This window comes from Otolemur garnettii, unplaced genomic scaffold (assembly GCF_000181295.1).
Source record: "Otolemur garnettii isolate 467f Iridium unplaced genomic scaffold, OtoGar3 scaffold00028, whole genome shotgun sequence".
NCBI classification, from domain to species: Eukaryota; Metazoa; Chordata; class Mammalia; order Primates; family Galagidae; genus Otolemur; species Otolemur garnettii.
Window position 1 is genome coordinate 10,279,519 of NW_003852423.1, and position 26,508 is coordinate 10,306,026.

Below are 26,508 nucleotides of genomic sequence, written 5' to 3' on the forward strand. Positions count from 1 at the left end.
AATGTTAACAGCAGTAGCCCATGGGAGGGGAGATTATGAAAGTACTTAATTTTTTCCTGTATCTTTTAAATTTTCTATCATTTATTTTCATGTTTTTCTGTATCTTCTACATTTAATACAATACTTTCAAAACCAGAGGATAAAATGTCTCCATTCTACTTAGGCGCAAAACTAAAAAAAGGCCAGGCACGGTGGCTCACGCCTGTAATCCTAGCACTCTGGGAGGCCGAGGCAAGTGGATTGCTTGAGCTCAGGAGGTGGAGACCAGCCTGAGCAAGAGCGTCTGAGACCCCCGTCTCTACAAATAGAAAAAGTAGCTGGCGTGGTGGCAGGCTGAGGCAAAAGGATCACTTGAACCCAACAATTTGAGGTTGCTGTGAGCTATGACGCCACACACTCAACAGATGGTGACAAAGTAAGATTGTCTAAAAAGAAAGTAAACATTTTTTTAAATCCCTGCATTTTGAACTTATAATAAATTGCCACAATTTGGCAAATATTTCTAATAATACTCTTTACTAATAAAAACAATAAAAACTTATGGTTCACGCTGACATATAGTGACTAACTCCTTTCCTTTCAGTGTCAGTATTATCACATTATCATTTTTAGATTTCCCCAAACAAACTGGCAGATTCATGTCCTTACAGTTTTGTCCTGACATGATAAAGTGGGAGTTTCCGTATGATTTAATTGTGTCATCAAGCAGAGGGGATATTCAGCCAGATCTGTTGATAAATCAGATATTCTCTTATACTTCATGTTTAAAAAAGCTACAGGTCAGCTCATGATACAGATCGAGTTAAAAGGAAATTAATAGGGTTTGGTTTTTTCATTACAGGGTGGCTACATCTTTTCTCCCTGGAATTTTTCCATTTTTTACTGCATCTCTCCAACAATTTCACAAAGATTCATTTGAATAACTCAAAGTACAGTCCTAAAAGGATAGACCCCAAAAGAAATTTAAAAATTAAGAAAGGCGGCTCGGCACCTGTGGCTCAAGTGGTTGAGGTGCCAGTCACATACACCTAAGGTGGAGGGTTCGAATCCAGCTCGGATCCGCCAAACAACGATGGGTGCGACCTAAAAATAGCCGGGCATTGTGGCTGGTGCCTGTGGTCCCAGCTACTTGGGAGGCTGGGGCAGGAGACTCGCTTGAGCCCAGGAGTTGGAGGTTGCTGTGAGCTGTGAAGTCATGGCACTCTACCCAGGGGGATAGCTTGAGGCTCTGTCTCAAAAAAAAAAAAAAAAAAAAATTAAGAAAGGCTTGATTTTATTACTTGTGATTTTATTACCTAGAGCATAGTTCCCAGGATAAGTTGCCCCCCAACTCACTGATACCCCATGCCCCAGTCACCCCCACTGTGCTGACTATACTACCACCTGTTAGCATATGCTTTTCTCTGCCAAGCTCACTGCCTTTCTCCTGACATTTATTAGATGCTTCCTCTATGCCAGACACTGACTGTACGTCAGTTTTTTTTCTATCCCCTGTTGACTCAGGAGAAGGGGTAATCAAAGGCCAAGTACGTAACAAATGAACCTTGACTTGCTGTTCTTTCATAAAGGAGGAAGGTAAAAATTAAACATTCCAGGGTGGTGCCTGTGGCTCAGTGAGTAGGGTGTCAGCTCCATATATATACCGAGAGTGGTGAGTTCAAACCCAACCCCAGCCAAACTGCAACAACAAAAAAATTAAAAAGTAAAAAAAAAAAAAAAATAAAGTTTAAAAAAAAATTAAAAATTCTACTCAGGAAATGTAAGAAGAGTAAGATCAAATCTGGGTAGGTAGTGAAGAACAACAGATAAAGGAATGAGGATGGGGGAAATAGTTATTATAGATAGGAAAAGGGAAGGGTCATAGATACGTATAGGAAAAAGGAAGATGATACAGAAGGTTTGAAACGGGGAGATATGAAAATGACAAAGTAAAAAGCGCCACAAAGATATGCACATAAATGCAGATATGCAAAAATATATTTAAATAGGAAAATTTCGTAACTATTATGACTAAGTGTTTTCTAAATCTGTGTCCATGTGTGAGACATTTTCACAACAGACACGGAACAGTGTAAGACGGGTGTCTATACATTACAATCCTGCCCTCTGATTAAGGACCTCTCCTGTGGCCCCTAAGAGCAGCACGGGGCCACTAGTGTCCTCCAGGGGTTCACTTTGGTATGCTCATCTTTGGGGTTTTTTTTTGTTTTTTTTTTCTTGAGATGGAGCCTCAAGCTATCCCCCTGGGTAGAGTGCCATGGCATCACGCTAATAGCAACCTCCAACTCCTGGGCTCAAGCGAGTCTCCTGCCTCAGCCTCCCAAGCAGCTGGGACTACAGGCGCCTGCCACAACGCCTGGCCATTTTTTGGTTGCAGCCATCATTGTTGTTTGGCGGGCCCGGGCTGAGGATTTGAACCCGCCACCTTAGGTGTATGTGGCTGGCGCCTTAGCCACTTGAGCCACAGGCGCCGAGCCGGTATGCTCATCTTTAAACAGTTTCCAACCCTGACAGTCAGGAAGTAGGCTCTTAGAAAATGTTTGCTGAAATAAAATTGATTAAATGAAACATCTGGCTCTTTGCAAATAGTAAAAAACGCCATGCTTATGGCTAAAAAAAAAAAAAAAAAAATAGATAATGAAGTTTTTTATAAATTTCTTTTGTAAATTTTCTTTTCCCAAAGTTTGTACCCCAAACACAATCTTTTTAAAAAATGACTAACTTTTCCACTGGGGAAATTTTCATTAATAACCATATTTCAGCTTCTTTAAAAAAAAATTATAATAAGAAAGGCAAAGTCAGCAAAAAAGGGATTGGTCAGTTCTAGATGGAGATACCAGGAAATCTTATCTGAGGCGAGCGAATCTGGCCCACAGCGATCTCCACTCTGACCCTGTCTTTACCACGTGCAGCCACTCTAAAGAAATCTGTTCCTCCTATTTGGAGCTGTGTTCTCTTCACCAAGCTAACCATTACCAGTCCCTTATTTCTTCCTTATTTAAGGCTTCCAGAGCCTTCACTTCTTGACAGCCTTTCTCCAGAGACTTGTTTCATTAAATGTGACAACCAGAATTGACAAGGTCTAGCAACAACCACGGTGGGGCTACCACTCACCATACCCAGAAATCTAGACTTAAAACAAGGTGAGCTCCAAGAGCTGAGAGATTTCTGCAAAACGTACGACCTCTCCTATCCTCCATCTGCCTGCCCCTCACTCCAGAACAATTACCCTGAGAATCTAAAAATATGTCCCCATCAAAACATCACCAAGGAAAATCCAGGGAGAACACACTGAGAAATGCCAAAATCCTTAGGCCCTGGGTCCTTTCATAGTAAGAGGAAACACATACAAATCAGAGTCCCTAGTACAGACTCCCTAAGGCAGCGGTTCTCAACCTGTGGGTCACGACCCCTTTTTAACAATGAAAATACATTGCAGCATTAGGAAGGTTGAGAACCACTGGCCTAAGGTTTCTGACTTCCCCTCAACCCATGAGAATAACCGTCCTGTGTTAAAAACAGCTGTATACGGGAGAGTCTGCAAAACACAAATGAGTTCTTACTACAATCCCAATAACTGACCCCACAATCAGAGCCGCCCCACAACAGAATGGACCTGAGAAGAATGGATATACTCTTGGTCATGACAATGTTCATGCATAGCCGAGATCCACCTGTCAGGTCCTTAGAGATGAAGTCTCAAGTGGGGAGAGAGATGGGGTTGAGACGAGACCACTGATGGTTGGCCCTTCCTCTACTTAAAATATGATTGTTATACAGCCCCTTCAAGAGCCTCTGTGCAGCCAAGCATAGTGGTGCACACCTATAGTCCCAGCTACGCAGGAGGGTGAGGCAGGAAGATGGCTTGGGTAACATAGCAAGACTCTGTTTCTACCACCACCACAACAGCAAAAAACACTAAAAATCAAAATAAGATCCCCTGGGCAAACTTAACCTCATTTCCAATACTCTGGCGCCCTGGAGTGAGTAAGAACTCAAATATTCAATCAACGATCAACCAACTAACCAAACCACACTTAGTGAATTGCTCTTGAATTCACATTCACTGTGTGGCCACCACAGTGTCACACAGGTGAAAAATAAACCCCAGTTACATTTCCCATCCCAGTGCATCCTTTAGTGGGCTTGCATCTTATTACTGAGCAACATTAGGATGCTGTTAACAATTAATATTAAACCATTATTTATGACTCCTGACACTTATCATTTATTAATTAAATAGTGCTTAATTACTCAGTTCCAAAATGTCTGTAACCTCAATGACCAGCAAGGTGAAGTCTACATATTGGAAAAAAAATAATAATAAGGTCCGTATATTAGAAGAAAAGAGTGGTCATTTCTTCTCCAAAAAATTGTATTCAAAATAGACAAAATATATGAGGGAGAACAAGAGGGAAACATTAGAAAAAGGTTAGAAGTAAATACAGTAATCTGTTTGCAACTGCTATCTGCCCTTGTTCACTGGAACTAAAAATAAAAATGGCCTGTGGCTTACTAAATTTGGTTGCAAGTACTTTTCCCACCAAACCACTCGGTAATCACACCAATCACTAATGAAAATGATGGGGAGGAAGGATGAGAAGGGGGTTGTGGTAAAAATATACGGTAGGTTTTCTGGAATGTATGCTGAAATAGAAAGTTTCACGTCTTGTTTCCACTATTTTAACACCTCCTTTTACTCAATTTCAAGTCCACTATAGACTGGGCAGCTGGGCAGAACACAAGAACTCACTCAGAGAGCAGATTAAAACCGGCCCAGTAATAAACTGTCTTCAGTTACTATACGCATCCGTCAAACCAAATAATTCATTCTCAGTTTAACTTGTTCTGCAGGGCTCTGAAATAATACATCACTCTTCTGATAGAGGCACAAGTCCATTAATTACCAAAGCGTGCTGCCACGGAGTCACACGGACGCCATTCTTCCCCTATAAAGCATGTTTTTAAGTTTTTGAGGCAAGAGAAGAAATTCAGATGGGAAATGAGTAATTTAGGAACCTTTTACAGCTCTCTGGCCTGCACTAAGTAATCCTTTCTTCTCCTTTCAGAGTTCATCAGCAAAGGTGCTGGACACGGAAAGGACAGCTTGGCAGCTCATGGCCTTGCAGAAAGTAAATCCTCCGCCGAGGTCCTGAATCATCACACTAAGCAGTGACTTGTGCAGAGGAACAACCACATTTAGGTTGTGACAGTCCAGAATGTGTGTCTGTTTATGTTTGTGTGTGTCTGTATAAGCATAGGAAGTATGGAGACCAACTAGCTGGGTTCAAATTCAAATCCTGGGTAGAACTGAAATCCTGCCTCTTCCTGGGTAGAAGGCCTTGTGCCAATGCCTCAGTTTTCTGATCTGGAAAATGATAAGGGTACCTACTTCAAAGGTGGCTGCAGGGTTACATAAGCTAATACAGGTAACGTCCACAGCACAGGATCTGGTATGTACTGATATACATCTATTGATAGACACAGTATTCATTCAGTACAAATTACTATTCACTCCAGAAGACCGGTGGTGTTGGCTGTTAAGAGCTATGCAACAATATACTTAAATACCCAATCACCTAAGTTGCTGGGCCATCATCGATCTTCCACCAAGGCTTGTGAAATTTTCTCTTGGTTCTGTTTACTTTGGACAAGCATCAAGTGTCTGTTTTCCTCAGAATCTGAAAGTCAGCGGGTCAAGGCTGTTGAGGCCCCTTTCACACAGAGAAATCAGTCAAGGACTGAGGTCGCTCTGTGTGGTGGTCGCCCTGCCAATTTCATGGGGAGTCACTTCGTGGCTTTGGCAGAGTCCGCCACTGTCTGCTGGAATAAAGCTGGAGCCAAAATATGATTTGTCTATTTTGACTTGTGTACATTTTCTGAGTACAAGAGACTATTGATAGGGAGTTTAGGTAAGTGGAGAAAATGTTTGTTTATTTCCCAGAAAGCACAAAATGCTCATTCAGTGAAGGGAGGGGACCACTCATGCATTATAATCATGAATTAATGCTACATCTTCTATAGCAGTAGTTCCCAAGTATGTGTCCAAGTTGCTTAGGGCCCCCTCCCATCGTTTCTGATTTTACAGGCCTGAAACAAGACACAAGAGGACGCAGTGCTGAGAACCTGCACTTCTAACACAGTCCCAGGCGAGGTGAATGCTGATGATGCAGAGAAACAGAAACACTGCTCTCTGAGCAGGAACTCCTCCCCAGCTGTAAGGTAGTTAAATTCAGGTCCTAGAGCCAGCACACCAGCAAGACAAGAGAGGGGAAACATTCTCATTAGATAAATCATTCTCATCAAACCTCACTGAGTGAACAGACGAACAAGCAGGTAAATAACTCCTCCTGCAGCAATACCACGCTTCCTCTATTTGTTTCCATCTGCTTTTACACTACAGATAAATCAAGATGACCTCCCTACCCTCTCATTCAGACAAGGTAGCCAGCGTATCATGAATAGTAGCCATTGGGTAAGGCTTCCCAGAAAACCTTTCTGGAAGCCTGGAAATCAGGAGTGCTACCTAGAGCTCTTGGGACCATGAAGCAAAGATGAAGAAAATGACAGAGATCCCAGTCTACACAAATGTCCACTGGGCCACTGAAAAGGGCAAGAGCCTAAATCCAGAAGTCTGCACCTGAGCTACCGTATCAGGTGCTATTACCAGCAGCCAGTACAATTCCAACTCACATAGGTCCTACATGAGAGCCAACAACTGAGTAAAGATTGAATACCCACATCCATATAGTACACAGCCCAAGGATGGAGAGAATCCTAAGATATAAAGGAGCAGTAATACACAGGGTCAAGATGATAGCACGTATGGTGACGCTGAGAAAGCCAATTTGGGCCTGAGGGTCCTCACGCCATCAGTTTACCCTGATCCCAAACATCCCTTCCAACTGGCCCTCTGCAGATGCAGCCCTGCCACTGACTGCATGTGACGATTCAGACTGACATGGGCACAGACCCGGCTTAATGATGCTGAGCATTTGAATGTCAGGAAGTCTAGCTCTGCATTTTGGTTCTCCCCTGAAGGCTCCAGGCCCTGGGCCAGCCTTCCCTGGATGAAAGCCATCAGGAGGTTAGAATATCCCTATGCGCCAGGCCCTGTCCTGGGCCCTGGGAAACAGCAGTACACTTGGCTACGAATGCCTGACTTCTTGGAGCTCACAATCTAAATAAATACACGACTAAGACAATTTAACAGAGGTAAGTCCAAAAAGACATAACTGGGCAGTGCAATAGGCAAAATAAGAAGGCAGGGTGGGGCTCCTAACTCAGCTGAGATGGACAGAGAAAGACCCTGAGTAGAAGAGCCTTAAGTGATGAGGGGACGACATTCATGGGAGAATCCAGAGAAGTAACAGATGGTGGAGTTGACGGGTTGATAGGAACTCTCTGTACTACCTTTGCAATTTTTCTCTAAATCCAAAACTATTCTAAACATTAAAATTTGTTTTTAAAATAATCTAAAGTTGGCTTGGTGCCTATAGCTCAGTGGCTAGGGCGCTAACCACATGCACCAGGACTTGTGGGTTTGAACCCAGCCTGGGCCTTCCAAACAACAATAACAACTGCAACAAAAAGATAGCTGGGGATTGTGGTGGGGACCTGTGGTCCCAGCTACTTGGGAGGCTGAGGCAAAGAATTGCTTTAGCCCAAGAGTTTGAGGTTGCTGTGAGCTGAGACGCCACATCACTCTATCGAGGGCGACATAGTGAGGAAGCCCTTCTTGTCAACCCTAACAGGCAGTTACACAGCCGCTGCTTGAGTATTTCCAGAAAACCCGCTGCTTTTCCTCACAGCCTTTGCTGGCCACCAGTAATAAAAGCTGGAATTAGAGAGTAGGCACGGTGGCTCACACCTGTAATCCTAGCACTCTGGGAGGCTGAGGCAAACTGCCTGAGGTCAGGAGTTTGAGACTAGCTAGAGCAAGATAAGACCCCATTTCTACTAAAAAGAGAAAAATTGAAGCAAGAAGATCACTTGAGCCCAGGAGTTTGAGGTTGCTGTGAGCTATGACCCCACAGCACTCTACTCAGGGCAACAAAGTGAGACTCTGTCTCAAAAATAAATGAATGAATGAATGAATGAATGAATGCCAGAATCAGAAACCATATATAACCATCATTTAATTCCCCAGGAGTCTCTTCATCCCCAGGGTGGAAGGATGGAGGCTTTGGAGTCAAGCTGGTCTTGCTGTGTGACCTTGAAGAAGTTTCCTACTCTCCTTAAGGTCTTGGCCCATAAAACACAAAGAGTAGCTCCTCTGCAGTCTTTCCAAGAGGGTCAATCAAGATAATGCATTCTTTTATGTTTGGTAGACACTAGCCCTCAGTTGGAGCGCAACAAAATTTTAACTGCTACTAATTATCCTTATAAACCACACATTCTCTCCGTTAACCCACTAAGTAATAACTCAAAGGGCTGCATCTATGGCTTGAAGGAGTAGGGCGCTGGCCCCATATGTTGGACATGGCGGGTTCAAACCCAGCCCTATCCAAAAACTGCAAAAAAATAAAATAAAATAAAATAAAACTAACTCAAAGCCTTTAAATTCTTACGGCTTCAAAAGTCTTTATTTCACGCAGAATGTAAAAATGAAAAAAAGAATGACTAAATCTGTTTTTAGAAACAATCTAACCTGGGCCTTGGAGCTGAAAGCTACACGGTTGAGGGCATGTATCTGAACATAATTCAGTGGGTATCAGCTTAAGTTACTACATCAAAAACTTTGCGCTGCTGCAGAGTGGGGCCATAAAAATGAGATGCATGAATCCTGTGTTTGGGGGGCTCACAATCTAGTGGGGGAGAAACTGAAGAATACAGGAATAACAATAATAGAATGCTGTCTGTTGCGCCTGTTGTACTAGATAATAATAAAAGTATTATCTACTCATATTCACTAAATGTTTAACATGTGCCACACGCTGCTAGGATCTGTCACATGTTAACCACTTACCCCCTGCATTAGCCCTACAGGCAGATATCCTAGTCCTCGTTTTGTACAAGACAAAAGTTTACATTAGTTAAGTTGCCCAAGGTCACAAAGCAGTCCAGCCGGAACCTGAGGCATCTCTCAGCCAAAAGAAGGTATGATGTACAGCCAGAGAACAGCGAAGGGGGATTCCTGATAGGCTGGGCATCTCTTTTCCATCCTCTAGGACACTGGCTCAAAATTGGGGGGGAAGGGGTACAGATCAGGCGGCAAAGCAGTCCACAGCTTCCCACTCTGTGTTGGGAGAGGGCATCACAGGAAGCAGACCTTAATCTTCCCAGCCTTGCCGAGCAGCTCAGGAACGTACAAGCACAGAACACTGGGCACCCTAAGCACCCTAAGTTAAGCCTCTGAATTCTTAAATAGCCTGAGAATAGAACAGAGAAGCAGTTCCCCTGCTCTCACTGGTCCAGTTGAAAGCATTTACTTGCTTTTTCTTCCCCCTTTAGGCCTCTATTTTCCTGTCTGAAATACTTATTCCTTCCTTCCTGAGGAGTCACAATGTATGGCTATGGAAACAGCAACCTCCCCTTTACACACTATTATTATCCTTTCAGGGGAAAATCTTTATCCCTGTACTAAATATCAAAATCCTTTTGGACTTTTTCTATTTCTGATAAAAGGCACTTGTGATAGATTGGATGATTGTTCGCTCACATCTCTCCTCATCCCCTTGGACAGAAACACACTTCCTTGTGCTATCAACTCTGAGCTTGGTCATGTGGCTTAATTTGGCCAAAGGAATGTAATGGGCATGACACAAATAGAAGTCCCAAACATGCTTCTGTGGTTGGGCTTGGTGCTTGCACAATGGTGGTCCATGATGAGAAAAGCATGCCCCTACCCTCTGCTACCCTTCATCCTGGTCCCCTAAATGAACATGTGGGTAGTTCTGAGCCCAACCCCACAGCAGATCAGCTGACCACCATCCTGACATAGAGCCACCCAGTTGAACCCCACCTCCCTCAGCCACACCACAGTCCCACTGCAAACCAGACAGCATTAGCACTCATTGTTGAAAGCCACGGAGTCTGGGATAGTTTGTGACACTGCATTACTGTGGCAGTAACTGACTAATGCATCATCATTTTATGTTAATTGGAAAGACTAAATCACAGGTACAAATATGTGTATCTCAGTACTTCTCACACCATTTGATTTTTCCCTTGAATTTGCTGACTGTATAGGTACCCTGTCACCCAAAACACAACACCTCTCAATAACTTGAACAAAGAAGCTGACAGTTGAAAGGGAGTAACATTTCTTCCTAAGATACAGATTTGGAAGAAAAAAACCAGTACCTCTTTTTTCATAGAAAAGCTACATAAAATACTATCTTTCAGAATAAAGACACAATAATATCCCCAGGCTCAGAGTCTATGTACTCAGTACTTTTTCTGTCGTATCAATGCATTTTAAGTTACTGTTTTCAAAACCATTCTCTCCTCTCTTCTGTCTCCCACCCCATGCCTCTGCCAACTCTCATAACCAGTAAAATCTATGCAGGGTTTCAGAAAGCCACTGAAGAAAAATTTTTAAAGAAATCTATAGGCGCCCAAAGCTTAAAACCTGTACCAAATGTTATTTTTAATACATCACAATTATATATCATCTTTATTTTTCACTCCTTCAAAATAAAATAGCAAACACTAAAGGAATTAGTCAAATTTTTTATTTCAATATAGATTTCAAAAAATAGAACTTTTAGGATTGAAAAACAAGCAATCTAGATTTAAAGAGCGCTACACTGCCAATTAGGGTTTCCCAGATCCCTACAGGCCTCTGAAGGTGGTAACGGGTCTTTGAGCTACTTGAAGGTTATAAAAATGCATAGTGGAAACTAACCATAATGAAGCCACACAGCATTCCACGTCATCCTCTGGGGCTGGAATTTGTTTCCTTCCGTGCAATGACACACACGTCTACCTGTGCAGGCCCTGGCAACCCCCTCACACCCCACCCTGGCCCTCTACTCCTCAAACACAGAAGACACTCTAGCCTCAGGCCCCCGTTTCCACTGCCTAGAACAGTGCTTCTCAACTTCGTGCCATGAGAGGATCCTGGGCATGTCTTGAGAATTTTTAAAGATCCTTAATTATTTTCAGCTCAGTGAGTAGGGTGCCGGCCACATACACCGAGGTTGGCAGGTTCGAGGCCAGCTGGGCCTGCTAAACAACACTGACTACTGCAATCAAAAAATAGCCAGGCACTGTGGCGAGCGCCTGTAGTCCCAACTACTCAGGAGGCTGAGGCAAGAGAAAGGCTTAAGCCCAAGAGTTTGAGATTGCTGTGAGCTGTAATGCCGCAGCACTCAACTAAGGGTGACACAGTGGGACTCTGTCTCCAAAAACAAAAAAGAGAAGAAAAGATCATTATTTTTGAAAGAAGTTCAAAGGAAAATATATTCTTCATTTTACTCTTTTTTATGATCAATGTAAGTGTGCCAAAAAAGTTTAACTATAAGTTCAAGTGTGTCCTGAGATAAAAAGATGGAAAAACATTAGCCTAGAACATTCTTCCCCAGACACCCAAAGGCTCATCTCCTCCCCAGCTTCACTCAGGCCCCCTCTGAGACATCTCTTGTAAGGAGGCCACCCCAGATACCTTATTGCAGCCACTCAACCTCTCCCCTAACTTGCTCCATTTTACTTCACAGGGTCATCATGACTGTCTGAACTTATCTTCCTACTGTGTTTTGTCTGCTTCTTTCCTGAGCATGGGGCTTTTACTGTGCAATCATCACCGTACCCCCCAGCTCTTAGGGCCTCGACACTGTCCGCATAGTTGGCTCTTAATAACCAGCTACTAAACAGATAAACTGGGAGTTCTGGATGCTGCTGTGTGAAAAATGGAAAAATAAAGCATTTAATTACTTAATAAATCAGCCTGTGTGTTAGACAAAACCTTTCAAGATCCAGAATCCATGAGGAGGGAGAAGACAAAAGAGGCCCTCGATAGTAAAAAAAAAAAGTAGGAAACCATTTTCTTATTCAATTACTGCTAAGCCTGGGTCAGCTGCTTCACCATAGCTGATCCTGGCATGTTCTTCAAAGAGAAAAACCAGTGGCAATTCTATAAGACTGAAAATGATTTCAAGTGATGTTTTTCAAATATTGTTTAGGAATAAAATATTTTAAATTTTCTCCACGATGAGTAAACAACTCAACAATTGCTACTGAAGCTTCTAAAATATAGCCTATCCTGGGATTTTCCTGAGAAGCTCCCAGCCTTTGAGCCTGTGACATTTTGAGGACTATTATTAAAGGGATGCACAGCCCCTTAAAGAGGAAGGCATGGCATTCTGAAGAGTCTCCTCATGTTCTTGGATTTCTTCATAAAAGCCCTACAAACACTCTTGAATGATTCACATCAAATCTTTACAAACAATATATACACACACACAAAGTTATCTCCTGCTTTTTCCACTGTTCAGTTGTTGAAACATGAGAAAATTGTGTTTACTGTTTATATCGTTTAATAAATCTCTCTAGACTCCTGAAATGCCTTTTCTCCTAAACAGAAAATTATATTTATCAAATATGGAAGTCATTTTGCTAATCACATGATCTAACGTCTCGAAAACTTAAATCTGGATAAACAATACTAAATTAAGGCTGGTATATTTTGAAACAGCAAGAATTTGTGTGTGGAATGTTTTAACAGCTCATGAATTCCTACGACCACTCAGTATGACTTATACAAACACAAACCAAAACTTACCAGGGAAATCAAATCTCAAATACCACCAAGCAAAAATGCTTAACCAAAAACAAATGTACAAGGTTATTTTGATAATTTTTCTTCCATCGTTATTATGGAGACATGAAGAAGACAGAAGAATCTGAGTGTCGGGCTTTGGGAACATCATAGTAGATGCAAATAAAATGGTACGCTCCTATCTGTACTAACATTATGAGGTGCCTCCTAGTCCCCAGGTCCTTCCAATGCATGCTTTTATCTAATCTTCCTAATACTTTGAGATAAGCATTACTGCCATCCCCATCAACAGGAGTCAGACCTAGAGGAATTCAACAATGTGGTCAAGGTCACGTAGCTTGCAGCACCCAATGACCACTCCACAGTACAGCTCCCGCAGAATATAGGAAGGAGAACTGCAGAGCTTTCTTTTCTTCAGAATTTTATCAGCTAAGGCTGAGCACGGTAGCTCACGCCTGTCATCCCAGCACTTGGGAGGCTGAGCCCAAGAGTTTGAGGTTGCTGTGAGCTATGGCTCGACAGCACAGTAGCTCGCGCCTGTCATCCCAGCACTTGGGAGGCTGAACCCAAGAGTTTGAGGTTACTGTGAGCTATGACACCACAGCACTCAACCAAGGATGACAAAGTGAGACTCTGTCTCAAAAAATAAAAAAAACATGGCTTATTAAATGCAGTGATTGGGTGGAGGGGAACAGTTGCCTTACACAATGCTGTAAACCCATCTACATTAGGTGCCAACATTTAAAGATAGATTTCATATAAAAATCTTGATTCCTAGCTTCCTTCTTTCAAATAAATAAATGTATCAGCCAACAAAGGGCCTGCATTCCAACATGGCAATACTGCATAGCAGCTGCCTTTTTTTTTCCTTTTGCAGTTTTTGGCTGGGGCTGGGTTTGAACCCACCACCTCCAGCATATGGGGCCAGCAACCTACTCCTTTGAGCCACAGGCACTGCCCAGCAGCTGCCTTTTTAAGCAAAGCAAAGGCTCTCCACTTTGCCAGTCCCTACCACTCCAGATCACATTGAACTTGGCCACTTCCCTATATATTGTGTCCAGACAGCACTTGAGTTTGCAGCCCCTTTGGCCACAGACTCCCCTCTGAGGACATTTCTACTCTAAATGCATACATACTTGAGATGGTATCACATCCTTAAACTCGATGAAGAACTGAAACTCAAAAAGGTCATACTGAAAGGACATAGGTAGTAGGAATAAGTTGGAGTCTGTCAGGCTAGGGACAAATGACACAGCTGATATGGTCAGTTTAGGTCCTAAGTGACTTTATCTCCTGTCTCCCATTCCTATTATTTTGTAAATTTAGCTCCTACCCTCAAGATGCCTATCTTGAATAGTTTACATGGACTGATTTAGATTCATTTTTGAATCCTGTTGTAAGGGGTCACTGAGTTATGCTGATTATTTAAAATAATGTGGTCTTTGCTTTGAATTTTTATGTCTGAAACTGCAATTTTTGAAACAGAAGAACAGAACAGTCTGGGAGAGGCTACTCTCACTGTTCTCCAGAATCGCAGGTTTACTGACAAAATGTGGTGGACCTATCCCCACCTTTGCAGCACATGCTGACAATGACAAGTGGATGCACCCTCTTCATCCATCAAAAGTTTCATGCAGGCGGTACACAGGGGCTCAGTGACCCATCACAGTAGGATTCAAAAGTTAATCTAGGACACCCACCATCACAATAACAACAATTTGGCAAATCTAAAATGGTTATAATGATTGATCTGTCCAAAAGTGCTAACTAGTTTTCTCTCCGTCATTGATACTGATTTAGGCATGGGTTTTCATGGGTAGCTGGCCATATAAGCCAAGGCTGGCAGGTTCCAGGGTTCAAACTGGCCCAGGACAGCTAAACCACGACAGCCACAAAAACAACAACAAAAAATAGCTGGGCACTGTGGGAGGTGCCTGTAGTCCCAGCTACTTGGAAGGCTGAGGCTAGACAATTGCTTGAGCCCAAGAGTTTGAAGTTGCTGTGAGGTGTGATGCCATAGCATTCTACCCAGCGTGACAGCTTGAGACTGTCTCAAAAAAAAAAAAAAAAAGTTAATCTAAATCGGTCCACCTAAACTACTCAAGATTGGCATCTTAGGGTGGGAACTAATCCCAGCATTCTGGGAGGCCGAGGCAGGAGGATTGCCTGAGCTCATGCGTTCAAGATCAGACAGACCCCGACCTCGTCTGAGGTCTCTAAAAAATAGCCAAGGTTTTTGGCAGGTGCCTGTAGTCCCAGCTACTTGGGATACTGAGGCAAGAGGATCTCTTGAGTCCAAGAGTTTGAGGTTGCTGTGAGTTATGACATCACTGCACTCTACTAAGGGTGACAAACTACAACTCTGCCTCAAAAAAAAGAAAAGAAAAGAAAGAAAGAAAAGAGAAAGGCCTGGTAAAAGTTGAATCTGGAATTGTTGAGGCAATGGCTTTCTAGAATATGTACTTAGCCTGGGTTTACAAAGAAATTTCAAAAATCCTATTCTCCTGTGATATTTGATATTGAGGAAGCATGGGCCTAATTTATGCTTATTTTCATAGTGTTTAATTCACTTAACAGTAAGCTACTCAAATATGTCTCTCCAGATTCTTCTGCTTTGCTACTACTTTCATAAGTATCCATATACAGAAAATCAAGCAGCTAACTTACCATCTGAGAGCCTTTCACTGAACAGCATAGGTAAGAAAAAAGGGTACTTTCATTTTAAGCCCAAAAGTGCTCCTGCACCAGCTGTTTAAGGTCTGGTGACAGAGTGATATGACCCAAAGTATGCCGTCTCTTTGGATGGAGCCAGGGAAGGGGCTGGTAGGGAGGGATCTAAACATATGCCAAGAGCTCCAAGGGTTTCCCGTTCTTAATTCACAGTATTTACAGCTGGGTCTCTTTATGTACAATGGGCCAAATCGCTAAAATAAAATACATGAACATAATGATATGATCTTAACTTTGAAAATATAAAGTAAAAGAGAAGTTCTGTGTTTGTGTATAGATTGTGTTTGTCAAGAAAACCCAGGCCTAAATAAATGTCAGTGACAGGCTCGGCGCCTGTGCTCAAGTGGCTAAGGTGCCAGCCACATACACCTAAGGTGGCGGGTTTGAATCCAGCTCGGGCCGCCAAACAACGACGGCTGCAACCAAAAAATAGCCGGGTGTTGTGGCGGGTGCCTGTGGTCCCAGCTACTTGGGAGGCTGAGGCAGGAGACTCGCTTGAGCCCAGGAGTTGGAGGTTGCTGTGAGCTGTGGTGCCACCGCACTCTACCCAGGGGGACAGCTTGAGGCTCTGTCTCAAAAAAAAAAAAAAAAAGTAAATGTCAGTGACAGAGAGAAAACTAGTTAGCGCTTCTGGACAACTCAATCATTACAACCATTTTAGATTTGCCAAATTGTTTTCATTGTTGTTATTGTGATGATGGGAAGCTTAAGGACCCTCCTATACTACCTAAGTATTTCTTCAAAAGCCTTGAAACATTCTCAAACATTCCACCTCTACCAATAGGCCAGCTTCAAAATATTTCACCAACCATCCACACAGCTCCCTACTGGAAATCCAGCCTCTCCAAAGGTTAAGACTTTTAGGTGTAGAAGAGCCTTCCATCAAAATGCAAACATGTTATGAAAGATCACAATTAAGGGCGGCCCTTGTGGCTCAAAGGAGTAAGGCGCAGGCCCCACGTACCAGAGGTGGAGGGTTCAAACCCAGCCCTGGACAAAAACTAAAAAAATAAAAATAAAAAAAATCACAATTAACACTGTAAAGAACAAGCACTAAGTATAGGGGCACATTTAAGAACAAATCCTGACTCTGGCTCCCCTGGGTGTTCGATTGACAGTGTACTTCCATCCAGTTCTTTGGTCTAGGTCCTGGTTTCCTCCTGGGTCAAACAGGACCAATACTGAATAATGAATATTAAAAGCAACCACCCAGTAGGAACTTCATTGAGAACACTTTACTATCTTATAGTAATAAGACTGTTGGGCCAGGGGCAGTGCCTCATGCCAATAATCCTAGCACTCTGGGAGGCTGAGGCTGGTAGATTGCTTGAGCTTAGGATTTCAAGACCAGTGAGATCCCGCCTCTACTAAAAATAGAAAAATTTAGCTGAGTGTTATGATGGGCACATGTAGTCCGAGCCACTCGGGAGACTGAGGTAAGAGGATCACTTTGAGCTGGAGTTTGAGGTTGCTTTGAGCTATAATGATGCCATGGCATTCTACCCAGGGCCACAGAGTGAGACTGTGTCTGAAAAAAAAAAAAAAAGACTGTCAGAGCTGCCCAAGTTTGAAAAGTTAAAGGCAATAGGATCAGGAGTCAAAATCCAGTTCTGTTTAACCCAGTGATTTTCAATCAGGGTGCCATGAGAGGACCTTAGGTGTGCCTTGAAAATTTTTCAAATCATTAATTAAATTATTTTCAAAAGAAGTTCAAAGCACAGTTAAGTGCATTCTTTTTTTAAAATTCTCTCTTTTTTATTTTATTTTATTTTTTTGGCTGGGGCTGGGTTTGAACTTGCCACCTCAGGTATATAGGACCAGTGCTCTACTCACTGAGCCACAGGTGCCACCCTATTCTCTCTTTTTTAAATCAACATTAATTTAAGTGTGCTGTGAAATAAAAAAGGTTGGAAAACACTGGTCTAGCCTCACAGTCCAAGCTTCTCCCCACCCCAGGAACCTGCCTCAGTACCAAACACCTCTGGCAAAGATATAGAAGGAAACAAAATATACTTTTGTCCTAGCATTGTTTAAATTGTTTAGGCCCTGGAATGTTCTAGGCAACCAAACACGGCACGTAAAGCAAAAAATAATTCAAGTAGGCACGTAAAGCAAAAAATAATTCAAGTAAAGCTTCATAACATCCTCAACCTGTAAAAGGATTAAGTTCTATTTTCAAGTACAAAAATAAATTCATTTCCTTTTTAAATCGCCTTATGAGAAAAAAAGGTCACCTTCAAACACCTTCAAATTCCCTTAATATAAACTACTCTGGACTAACTGCATAACTGGTTATTTATGCATATGCCATAAACACATAAATAACTATCCCTCATGAATGCACACCTCCAGAGATTAGTTTCAAAGTTGTTTCACAGCCTAACGTACTTCTGGATTTTTATTTTCATCCCATTTCTGAAAATATTTATTGAGAAAGAGAAGAGGAAGATGATGACCCTGTTGTCCAGGAAAGAGCTGAGTTTCTGGGGGAAAAGGTTACAGCACACAGGTGGCGAATATACAGTTCAGTGCAGGCCCACTCTGATGCTACAGGACAGAGGGAAGGACCATTATAAAAATAGTTACTGTGGTAGATGAGGCTTTCTGTCCTGAAGTAAAATATTTCTGTTCTGTAATCTTACCAAAATAAACACACATTCTAGCTCACATTTCACCAGATGTAGCATTTAACTAATATGATAGCGTATTTAACTCCACGTGAGAAGGTGGTACTTCTAGGATGGGAGTAATATCTACTTTATCGGCTTGCTATGAGGATAAATTAAAGACTGTATGAAAATTATTTAACACATAGTAATAATTCCCTAATAGGGAGTTCAAAGAATGGACTCAAGTTTTGTTAAGGCCTCCAGCTTCAGACTCTTTTTATGAAAAAATAATGTAATGTTACAAATATAAAGTTTATGAAAGGGATATTTAGATTAAGAAATCATAGCAAAACACAAAATTTTTTCAGCTGACAATACCAAAACATCACTAAATCAAAACCCAGGCAAAGAACCTAGTATGTATATTAATTAACTTCCTGATGTGCTGCTATAAATATTTCTTTTGGGCTATAGCCTCTGATGAATTCTCATATGACAATGATTTATATTAATATTTTTTTCATAAGGCAAAAAGACGAATCAGTATTCTTCTCAATCATGAATGATCGAATTTTATTTTTAATTATTGATAATTTAGAAAAGTTGCTTTTAGCCTCACAGCTCTTTATTGATAATGCCACATAAATCTTTAAGATTGCTGCCAAATTTATAAGCACGTCTATTAAATTTCTTTCACACAGGAGTCATAAAACCTCACGGAACTTCAAATTTTCTTGTGTACTGACTAGCTTTAAATATTCTTTATGTTGGTGACATTCACTAACCAGTTTCAGTATTTATCAACATTCATGTCCAATGAACAAGAAACACAGAATTCCCACAAAAAATAGTACATTTGGAATTGTATATTTGCACTATTGAAAATATTCCTAACCAAAGAGAACTTCCATACTGACTACACTTTGATACGAACTGAATCCTCCACTTAAAATTTTATACACCTAACAACTGGAAGAATTTTCTAGCAAGCTAGCTTTCAAACCATATTCCCAGCAACAGATGTCTTGACATACGTGAAAGCTACAACGCTACCTGTGACCCTCCCCTTTGTTAAGGACCCACAGTGAGCTGGCACAGTGTGTGGTGTTCCAAGGAGCAATTCCCATGCTAGCCGTGGCTAAGGATAACTGTTCTAGACACAGAAATGGCTTTCAACTGTATGGGCATTTACATCCCATTAAACCCAAACTAAAAGTGTCCCCAATTCAACTTCCCCTTGGCTGTATCTCAAAAATACTTTCAACTCCAATGTCATCAAACTCAAAGAGAGAAAAATTTGACAGAAGGGAAGTCAGAGTAGAAAAGGGAAATATTAAGTGACTGCTGTTAAAATCTTTTTCAAATTTTACAAGTTATTATCCCATGAATGCATCACTACAAACACTTGGAAAGCGCTTGGGCAAGCCCTGGCAACATATTCTAAAATGGCAAAAAAGGGGGAAAAAAAAATGTTTAACAAGTGAGGGGCCCTGGGGCTTGAGCTTCATTCACTTCACAATAAATCTGCCTCTGCGCTCCCTATGACTATTCTCATTTATCTCAGTCTGTATCTGTCTGGTCTCTCCAAATAAATTTAAACTCCTTGGAGACAGGAAGTACTATCCGTAAGAGCTAGCACAGAAATGTCTAGTAGTCCTCACTAGAGGACTACATGACATGCCAACTCTGGGTGAGGAAGAGAGAAGATGTATAATATACACACATATAAATATATATACACCCAGATATATGTACACACATATGTGGGTATGTGTATAGACATATTATTTATATATGTATCAATTATATATGTACATAAGACCAAAGAATAGTTGAGTTTCTCAGTGTTAATAACACAGATCTGGGTCTTGTTTCTTCAAGGTTTATCTCAGGAGAAAGTCATGACTGTAGCCTAGTAGACAATAAACAGTGCTTCTTCTAGGTCAGTGGGTGAGCCAGACAAGGGACACTGGCCATCAGGAGACTATCAGTGTTCTCCGGTGCTGGGCAGTGGGTCTATCATTAGTGACCTCCGGTGCTGGGCAGTGGGTCTATCATTAGTGACCCAAGAAGAATCCCTCTGACTCATGCCAAAGTGGAAAGAGAGTTATTGGAAAGACTTCACTCTTAAAGGAATATCCATTAATCTGGTTACTGCTTGCAGCTGGCCTTTAAAAAAAAAAAAAAGGTGAAAACTACTGCAACATCCTAGTGCTCATTATTACAAGGGAAAGACAATTTTCTTTAAACTAATTTAGCAAGTTAAATGAAAAGCATTTTTTAAAAACACATACATTAGGGTGGCACCCGTAGCTCAGTAACTAGGGTGCCGGCCACACAGACTGAGGCTGGCGGGTTCAAACCCAGCCCAGTCCTGCTAAAACAATGACAACTGGCTCAGAGCCCGCCACATACACCCCGAGGTGGCAAATTCAAACCCAGCCCGGGACAGCTAAAAAAACCAAAAAAAACAATGACAACTGCAGCAACAAAAAACACTGGATGTTGTGGCAGGCATCTCTAGTCTCAGCTACTTGGGAGGCTGAGGCAAGAGAATCACTTAAGCCCAAGAGTTTGAGGTTGACGTGAGCTATGATGCCATAGCACTCTACCCAGGGCAACAGCTTGAGACTGTGTCAAAAAAAAAAAAATAATAATAATAATAAATTTCTGACATTTGTCATTTCTGATTTTCAGATTCTAAATTAAGGACATTTTCAATTCAACACTTTAGCCAGGTCAACGTGGGATAAATTTATCGCCTCATGAAATAAAATGTGGATCCGTAACCCAGCGAGTATTTCTTTAGCACCCAGGACATATCTGCACATCAAGATCTGAAGGTGGGGTGACAACGGGGGAGAAAGGTAAGAAAATGGGGGGGTATGATTCTTGTCCTAGAAGCAAAAACTACAAAAAGGAGTATTTTTTAAGGGCTTCAGGACCACTGTCTCCAGTCTCTCACACGCAGTCTAAAACAGAAGGGCTCTGACTTCCACACAGTCCTAGGAAAGTCCCTCATCAAGCGTCACCAGCCGTCACCAGCCTGCTCCAGCCTGAAGGCTTCTTCACTGTCATCAACTGAAGAATCAGGTTTTCTAAAAACAGCTGTCAGTTTGCATTTCTAGAGCTGTCAAGGTGAGAGATGTTTGTAAAATATATGAACTATAAAGGAGATGATTTGCTAAGGAATATGGAGGTTTTATAATAACTACCCAGTCGGTCACAGGCAGGGGTTTGGTGGCTCCCACACATCAGAAAACCCGTACACTACAGGAAAATGATCAAAAACTTCTAAAACTGATGAGACAGGATACTCAATAGTGATGTTTCATAGAAGACAATCTGACTGTTTACAGGCAGAAGTGAGCAAATGGAAAAACTACTAGTGTTTTGGAGATGACTGAGAAATTCTGGTTTTAGGTTCCCTTTCACTGAGTACAGTGTGTACGCTGCACAGGCATTTAACACCTGGCACTCTATATCCCAGGCTCTTGGGAACCGTCGTGGGGAGTAATGGGAATCTCACCGCCAAGCCTCAGGGTGCAGGCAGAGAGCAGAGCAGGGAGCAACAAGACTTCCATTCATTCATTTCTTCATTCAGTTATTCCTTCTCCCCACAGGAAATGTCCTCAAGGGAATGTGCTCACAGGCCCAAGGCACAGTGCCTCTTTCTAGTCCTAGTTTTTCTCAAATAAATTCAGGCCACAGGAAAGGCCATGTTAGAAGCCGCTGGCCTTGACACCACTTTCCCAGTCCACAGTGGCAAATGCTTCTGCCAGCATCAAAAGTGCCTCTGGCCACACAGCGAAGAAAGTGGCCAGAGGCTGCAACACCAATTGGCCTGGGCTGCTGAGGAGGTTCCTATTTCCTATTTTCAATCTTTCCAGAAAGAGTGATGATTTTAATAGTTACAAAATGCCCAAAAGAGCACAAGTGGATGGACACAACTCAGGTTCTATTAACCTTTAACGCAGACTTTCACAGTAGGATTACAAATGTATTTATTTGGTAAATACAGAAATGATCTAGATAATTAAATATTGTACATGTGTATTTTATATATCTATATAAAATATCTATTATCTTGTGTATTTCCCACTAACACCTCCATGAGATAGGCACTATTATTACCCTCATTTTCATAGGAGACGCAGTAATTTGTCCATGGCTAACAAGTGCCAGAAATGTTACGTTCAACTCGAAGCATGCCAGGCTCACTATGCCCCTTCTCAGATAATCCTCATTTCAAGAGCTCAGAGCTACTTTCCAGAGGAGGAAACACAGACCCAACTATGTGATGGAGGCAGAAAGGGTACTGTCAAGTTCTTCACCTATGTAGCAGTCTGGCACAGTCTCAGCTCTACACACCTGTTTGGAATTCAATCCCAAATTATACTTACCAGCCATGGAAACTTAGGCAAGATATTTAACCTACCTGTACCTCAGTTTGCTCACCTGTGAAGTGGAAAGAATAAGGCCCCACTACATACTGTATGACCTATCAATATAGTGTACTATGGTGCTTCTTTGAGAAGATATGACAAATATTTACTAAACTATCTTTGGAGCCTAATTCTATAGTATTGTATAAGTATCCTTGTTTTTCTTTCTAGAAACATTGACCTTTAATCATTAGATAGTTTATAAATCCATCCTGCGAAATAAAGCACCATGGATTTATTACCTGAATTTTGGAGATGAGGAAATTAACAAGTAGAGATGCACAACAAGAAGCCTGCTGTCATCTGAAGTCAAATACCACTAAGTCCTAGCTGATGTAAGCCACTCTTTTTCTTTTTTTTTTTTTTTTTTTGCAGTTTTTGGCTGGGGCTAGGTTTGAACCGACCACCTCCTGTTTATGGGGCCAGCGCCCTACTCCTTTGAGCCACAGGCACCGCCCATAAGCCACTCTTAGTTAATGAAACTCCGTCTCTTAATAGGGCCCCTGTGAGAAAATGTGTGTCTTATAGCCAGTACCTGTAGTCCCAGTTACTTGGGGGGGCTGAGGCAATCACTTAAGCCCAAGAGCTGGAGGTTGCTGTGAGCTGTGACGCCATGGCACTATACCCAGGGTGACATAGTGAGACTCTGTCTCAAAAAAAAAAAAAAAAGAAGAAAAGAAAATGTGTTGCAACAACAGCAAAGCTGAGGCTCCTAATATCTGGGGAATGTTCTTAAATGACCTGCTAGATCAGTACTATCACAAGAATAGCTGGATTGGGTCAGATTCCCATGTTTCTGTTCCAGAGGCATAGTCCTGTCTTGGGGCCTTTGCACTGTCTGACTCCTGCCTAGACCTCACTGCTCCTTTGTCCTTATGGCAGGCTCTAAAATTCTGTGAATGAACTGAGAGCAAGGCTGGTAAAGAATGACTTCACAGTTGCAAGCCTGTGGGATTTCTAGGCAATCAAGTTGGGGTGAGAAAGAGTTTAAATGGATACTCAGGTTGCACAACAAGACAGGCAGTCCAATACTGAACCAGCGGTGAAATACAATGAAAACAGGAACACAGGTATAGCACTCCTCCACAAGGAGTGAAAACAGGTAACACAGGAGATGGTAAACTTCCTTTGGCTCTAAAGCCCCAAATCCTTGTTCCTTATGGAAAAAAGAAAATGGTTAAAAACAAGAGTATACATGTGTGACAGGGATAGTTACACCGAACTTAATTCCCATAATTAACCTGAACACAATATAGTTATAGTGAAAACAACAGGTCTTGAAAAAGTTGTCCAGAAACATATTCTTATAAATGTTCATATCATCATTGCTTAAGAGTGACTAGTGATTAAATGGTAATAATTCAGATAGGTCCCCAAAATGGAACTTTCAGCTAAGCATATCCCTAACACACTTACACATGCTAAATAACAAGCCCTTTGATTAAATTAAAAGCAAAGTAATATATGTCTCTTTATCTTTTCACAAACATTTTTAATTTAACCACTTGCTAACAAAGTCGTGCAATCAATGAATCATTAAAAATGACCATCTAATTATGTCCAAAAATTTATAGACTGAGTCACAAACAATAAATACCCCATAACAATACGTGTATATCACTGTCATTAAATGCTCTGTCATTGAAAGTATGTTTATGACAGTACTAATCAAGACCACCTCTTATTTCTGGATATACTGCTGCCTTTGAATGTAAAAGGCTTCTCTCCAGTGGTATACAATTCCAAGGTTTGGAATCTCTTCATCTTGGTAATTGCGAGTGTTTTTTTTCTTTTCTTTTTCTTTAAGAGACAGAGTCTTACTTTGTCACCCTCAGTAGAGTGCCGTAGCGTCACAGCTCACAGCGACCTCCAGCTCTTGGGCTTAGGTGATTCTCTTGCCTCAGCCTCCCAAATAACTGGGACTACAGGCTCCTACCACGACACTGGGCTATTTTTTTGTTGCAGTGTGACCGGGGTGGGGTTTGAACCGGCCACCCTCGGTATATGGGGCCAGGGCCCTACTCACTGAACCACAAGCACTGCCAGTGTTTTTTTCATTTTAACATTTATTTTTCATAAAGTTTGCTGGTTGAAACTATTTCCTAAGTGGAGTAACTGCTAGCCCTGCCACTTTCCTTAAGTCATCACTAAAAGTATTAATTTTTCAATATTTTAACTATTGAAAGAAAAACAGTAGCCCTGTAGGGATGAGATACAACAAAAGCTGAGTTTTTAAAAATTTATGAAAACGCTTAACCCTCTTTAAAAAATGCACAATTTAAGACAATTTCTGAAAACTTTTTTAATAAGCTCATGATTTATCAGTAGTCTGAAATCACCTATTGATTGTAAACTAAATCCTCAAGGACAACTGTCTTTAACACATTAGAATAAATACAATTTATATTTTCTTTTAACCAGCTAGTCCAAGTAGGCCCGCAATCTGGTAAAACTTACTACTCAATTTATATAAATTATAACTAATTTTGAAATAATCATTAGTAAGAATGAATGGCATTCATTCATTCAGATTGTTTCAAAATAAGTTATAATTTATATAAATTCAGGCAATGATAGCCTTCCCCAGGTCGAGATATTATTTATATATATGTTTATGTTCATATGATACGTATTTACTGATAGCACTATGTTTATTTATTATTTTCTATTTATTATTGGGAGGAAGAGGAGTTCTAGAACTATCAATATCCCTACTGGCACTTTACAATACTGGAGTTTTATCTTTAAACTAGCCATCCTGAAAGTCCTGATTTATACTTTCTTTTTTTTTTTTTGAGACAGAGCCTCAAGCTGTCCCCCTGGGCAGAGTGCCGTGGCATTACAGCTCACAGCAACCTCCAACTCCTGGGCTCAAGCGAGTCTCCTGCCTCCGCCTCCCAAGTAGCTGGGACCACAGGCGCCCGCCACAACGCCCGGCCATTTTTTGGTTGCAGCCGTCATTGTTGTTTGGCGGGTCCGGGCTGGGGATTCGAACCCGCCACCTTAGGTGTACGTGGCTGGCGCCTTAGCCGGTTGAGCCATAGGCGCCGAGCCCTGATTTATACTTTCAAGCACTTTCGGTTATGACTATTCAATCATGATATGAATCAGCAAATTTGTTACTCAAACTGATTTAAGACTACCAAAAGTTGCCTCGCTCTTCGGTCATACCTTTATCATAGGAGATGGATTACTTGGGCATTTTAAAAGTTTCAAGACCTAGACAATACTCATCAAAATTATCTTTTTAAAGACGTTTTGTAGACATTTTCCATTTCCAGATGGCCCATCAAATCCCATTCTAAACAGACATTCAACATTTATTAAGAACCCACTGTGTACAAAGAGCATTATACTAAGCAAAGGAGCATAAGGCTCTGCCTCATTTTCTTCGTGCATAAATACACAGCAGTCGTGATTTATTCTCTAAACTTTGCAGAAACGTGAGCTGCATCCACATGGCTGAATCCGTGGCATTCATTTTGACTTGCTGGGGCAATTTACAGGTTCTTCGGGTAAGACAGCCCCAAGGAGCCATCACGCGGCCTCTTCACCTCCTAGCCCACACCAGACCACTTGTGGGCGCCGGCCACACCTTCCGCAGGTGGCTGAATCGCCTGAGCCAGATGAACCCGACCCACCTCCCTTTAAAGGGGTTCAGGAGAGAAGTGTGTAAATGTCTGAAAGGACTTCTGCGAATTAGGGGACTTGTTGAAAGGTGCCGAGATAGATCCTGGGCGTGAAGGGAAACCAGCCGTCCCGCTGGGAGCCCCCTCCCCGCGTACCCCACGCCCAGGGCGCAGCGCAGGCCTCGGCCGATCCCGGGGCGCAGCCGCCGCACCTCGGGCCTACCGCCATTTGAAAGGCAAATCACCTAGCTGGGTGCATTTAAATGCGGGCAGCGGACCCTGGGGGACCGCTCTCCAACTGGCGCAGCCGCAGGGGCCTCCAGGGCGGCCGGGCCCCCGGGCGCTGGGCGCGGCCCGCAGGCGCACCCAAGACC

The 26,508-nt window shown here is 42.0% G+C and overlaps 1 protein-coding gene across 1 annotated transcript in view; it reads right to left on the reverse strand.

Moving 5' to 3' along the window:
• JAZF1 (JAZF zinc finger 1) overlaps nucleotides 1-26,508 on the reverse strand; it is a 344,775-nt gene that overhangs the window by 317,139 nt on the left and 1,128 nt on the right. The gene's annotated exons all lie outside the window — the stretch shown is intronic.